Below are 5,000 nucleotides of genomic sequence, written 5' to 3'. Positions count from 1 at the left end.
TGTTACATCTGGTCGAACGGGTGCGCACGACGGGACACATTGCACGGTTCAGCGATCTCTCTGCACTAGTGGAAGAACTCCACCGTGATACGGGAGACTTTGCTACAGCGGCTTCTCTGCACTGCTGGGCTACCACCTTGTGACGGGAGACATTGCTAGCGGTCACTCTGCACTAGTGGAAGAACTCCACCGTGATACGGGAGACATTGCTAACGGTCACTCTGCACAGGTGCCAATACCACCTCGTGACGGGAAACATTGCTGAAAGCGGCTTCTCTGCACTGCTGGGCTACCACCTTGTGACGGGAGACATTGCTAGCGGTCACTCTGCACTAGTGGAAGAACTCCACCGTGATACGGGAGACATTGCTAACGGTCACTCTGCACAGGTGCCAATACCACCTCGTGACGGGAAACATTGCTTTAAACCGAACGGCATCTCTGCGCGCATACACCCCAACAACACTAGACGAACATTGTCTTTGGCTACTCCGATCGGTATACATGATTATGACGGATACATTGAATGGCTATAGTGGGTTGGGTTGAAATTACCGCGGCTGCATTTTTGTTAAAACTGTAAACCGTACGGTGTCCTTCTAACAGGCGGATACCTTTGTACGGCTACAGAGTTGAATTACCCGGCTGCGTTTTGACCACTATAGTCCAATCGGTACTCTGCACTCTCATGTATACTAATGTTTCACTTGGATACACCCCACTGTTTTGTCCTACGGGCGTGTAAGCTCTCCACGACGGGATGCATTGATTGGTTCAGCGATCTTTCTGCACTTCGTGGATCTACTCCTTCGATGTGTCGGGAAACATTGCTAGCGGTCACTCTGCACTAGTGGAAGAACCCCACCGTGATACGGGAGACATTGCTAACGGTTACTCTGCACCTCGTCGAGTTACCACCGTGTGTCGGAAGACTTTGCTCCTGAGTCTCTCTGCACTGCGTAAGCTACCGCCGTGTGTCGGGAAGCATTGCTAGCGGTCACTCTGCACTAGTGGAATGATACCACCGTGATACGGGAGACATTGCTAACGGCTACTCTGCACTTCGCGGACCTGCTTACTCTGTGACGGGAGACTTGCTAGCGGCTTCTCTGCACTACTGGGCTACCACCTTGTGACGGGAGACATTGCTAGCGGTCACTCTGCACTAGTGGTAGAACACCACCGTGATACGGGAGACATTGCTAACGGTCACTCTGCACAGGTGCCAATACCACCTTGTGACGGGAAACATTGCTAGAAACCGATCGGCATCTCTGCGCGATTACTTGAACACACCCCCAACTTAGTCAACTGTTAAACTTTTTCGTAATCACGGCGGGACACATTGCTCGAGCTCTAACGGACCTCTGCACGCATGAAACATGGTGGCGGGAATCATTGCTAGAACCGAACGGCGCCTCTGCGCGATGTACAAGCTCAACAGGAACCTCGTATCGGCTGCCGAGCCGGAGCTCGAACAACTTGGACTATCACCTCTAATTATATCAACTCACACCTCCCCCGAGGGTTCCGCAGAATTGCTTCTGGGTCCCCTTATCGTTAATTGCGATTCGTGTTTGCATTACACTACATTGAGCTATTCCAACTTGTTTATCCGCATGGCGAACATTTGCTGCATAGAACATTTAAGTTCCACTTTGCTCTCCCCTACGTGGGTCTGAGCTTCGCTCTCAGGGAAAGTTATGCCACATTTGGTAAGGGAAACCCGGTTTCATCACGCTATTTTACCTGCACCATGACCCCAGACACATTTGTTCAATGGATTAGATCCAAGGAACGCCGACAAACCATGCACCACTACCCTTAATAGCTCATCGAGCTTAGCGTGAATCCTTCGAGTTTCCCTAAAAAGTTCGATTGGTCTTGCAGTGTTTAAAGACAACGCGGCTTAGTTTCAAGCATGCATTTAATATACGCTTACGAAAACCTCTTAAACTGTTACGACTTTTATGCTTGAAACCATCACGACGAAGTCTTAGGGTCCGTAGACCCGTGATGTACCGCTCCAGGGAGCTTTTTGAAAGGTTGGGTAGGTCCTTTCAGGGTCCGTAGACCCTCTACGCTGCCAGTTCTCAGCGTAAGAGTACAGCAAACTAGCCAGCTACTGTCTCTTCATGGGTCCGAAGACCCAAAAATATATTTGCTACTGACCACCTTAAGCGATGCTGGGGTGTCTGTAATTTTCGAGATTTTGTCCCCGGGACACCTAGTCCGGGGCATAAGCCGTGTACTACAAGGCCTAATTTTACTCTAATATACGCATATCAACTCGAAATCATAGGTTAAGATCATCGGCAGACACCACCAGACACCACTTTTGCTTCATAAGTTCGGACTATGGTCATACGACGAACTAAATCGGGGAGGGGACGTATGACCCAAATGGGGGCCGAAATGACCCACCGACACCTCAAACCATGCTCCTACGACAAAATAGAGGTAAAAACTACGATTTGGTGAAATTTTCATTTTTGACCTCGGAGCAAGGTACCCTCCCTATAGTAGGCAATGAACAAATGATCATGTTCCCAGGAGGGCAAAAGTTGGGAACTCGAGAGGAAAGCGCTAATGGCGCGCCTTACCTAGGGGCCCGTAGAGTAAAAAGGGTACCCCCAAAAAAGTTGTTGTTTGACGTTCTGGTTTCACTTTTCATCATCTAAAATGCGTTTTCTACACGTTTTCAGTGATTTTGGCGAAAAAAAATTTTTTGACTACTCGAGCTCTCCGGCCCGTTCGGTGACCATTTTTGACAAAAGCTAGGGAGCTGCCCCTAGGTTTGGGGTGTCACAAAATTTTGAAAAGTGGTCAAAAAACCACTATCCAGAATCGGATGTAGAATCATTAGACGAACTTAAAATTGTTCTACGACCCATGTCTGCGACGTTTAGTTTTCGAGTTATGGCCCGCCGTAGGTCTGACGGAGAACTTTTGCTAAGCGCACTTTGATGTTTGTATGAAAAAGTACCCTACCTAGGGACGCGTAGAGCAAATTGGTACCCCGGGCATGTTGTCGGTTGACTTTCTGGTTGCACTTTTCATCATCTAGGGTGTGTTTCTGACACGTTTTGAGGGTTTTTAGCGAAAAAAATTTTTTGACTACTCGAGCTCTCCGGCCCGTTCGGTGCACTTTTTTGCAAAAAGCTAGGGAGCTGTCCCTAGGTTCGGGGTGTCACAAAATGATGAAAAGTGGTCAAAAAACCACTATCCAGAATCGGATAGAGAATGATTAGACGAGCTTAAAATTGTTCTACGACCCATGTCTGCGACGTTTAGTATTCGAGTTATGGCCCGCCGTAGGTCTGACCGAGCAATTTTTGTTCCGCGCACTTTGATGTTTTGTATGAAAAAGTACCCTACCTAGGGACGCGTAGAGCAAATTGGTACCCCGGGCATGTTGTCGGTTGACTTTCTGGTTGCACTTTTCATCATCTAGGGTGTGTTTCTGACACGTTTTGAGGGTTTTTTTTAGCGAAAAAAATTTTTTTGACTACTCGAGCTCTCCGGCCCGTTCGGTGCACTTTTTTGCAAAAAGCTAGGGAGCTGTCCCTAGGTTCGGGGTGTCACAAAATGATGAAAAGTGGTCAAAAAACCACTATCCAGAATCGGATAGAGAATGATTAGACGAGCTTAAAATTGTTCTACGACCACCCTGTCTGCGACGTTAGTATTCGAGTTATGGCCCGCCGTAGGTCTGACCGAGCAATTTTTGTTCCGCGCACTTTGTGCACCGTGCACATTGATGTTTGTATGAAAAAGTACCCTACCTAGGGACGCGTAGAGCAAATTGGTACCCCCCGGGCATGTTGTCGGTTGACTTTCTGGTTGCACTTTTCATCATCTAGGGTGTTTCTGACACGTTTTGAGGGTTTTTAGCGAAAAAAATTTTTTGACTACTCGAGCTCTCCGGCCCGTTCGGTGCACTTTTTTGCAAAAAGCTAGGGAGCTGTCCCTAGGTCGGGTGTCACAAAATGATGAAAAGTGGTCAAAAAACCACTATCCAGAATCGGATAGAGAATGATTAGACGAGCTTAAAATTGTTCTACGACCCATGTCTGCGACGTTTAGTATTCGAGTTATGGCCCGCCGTAGGTCTGACCGAGCAATTTTTGTTCCGCGCACTTTGTGCACCGTGCACATTGATGTTTGTATGAAAAAGTACCCTACCTAGGACGCGTAGAGCAAATTGGTACCCCCGGGCATGTTTGTCGGTTGACTTTCTGGTTGCACTTTTCATCATCTAGGGTGTGTTTTCTGACACGTTTTGAGGGTTTTTAGCGAAAAAAAATTTTTTTGACTACTCGAGCTCTCCGGCCGTTCGGTGCACTTTTTTGCAAAAAGCTAGGGAGCTGTCCCTAGGTTCGGGGTGTCACAAAATGATGAAAGTGGTCAAAAAACCACTATCCAGAATCGGATAGAGAATGATTAGACGAGCTTAAAATTGTTCTAGTTCTACGACCCATGTCTGCGACGTTTAGTATTCGAGTTATGGCCCGCCGTAGGTCTGACCGAGCAATTTTTGTTCCGCGCACTTTGTGCACCGTGCACATTGATGTTTGTATGAAAAAGTACCCTACCTAGGGACGCTAGTGAGCAAATTGGTACCCCGGGCATGTTGTCGGTTGACTTTCTGGTTGCACTTTTCATCATCTAGGGTGTGTTTCTGACACGTTTTGAGGGTTTTTAGCGAAAAAAATTTTTTTGACTACTCGAGCTCTCCGGCCCGTTCGGTGCACTTTTTTTGCAAAAAGCTAGGAGCTGTCCCTAGGTTCGGGGTGTCACAAAATGATGAAAGTGGTCAAAAAACCACTATCCAAATCGGATAGAGAATGATTAGACGAGCTTAATTGTTCTACGACCCATGTCTGCGACGTTTAGTATTCGAGTTATGGCCCGCCGTAGGTCTGACCGAGCATTTTTGTTCCGCGCACTTTGTGCACCGTGCACATTGAGGTTTGTATGAAAAAGTACCCTACCTAGGC

This window comes from Anopheles merus, unplaced genomic scaffold (assembly GCF_017562075.2).
Source record: "Anopheles merus strain MAF unplaced genomic scaffold, AmerM5.1 LNR4000154, whole genome shotgun sequence".
Taxonomy (NCBI): Eukaryota; Metazoa; Arthropoda; class Insecta; order Diptera; family Culicidae; genus Anopheles; species Anopheles merus.
This window is presented reverse-complemented; position numbering follows the sequence as displayed.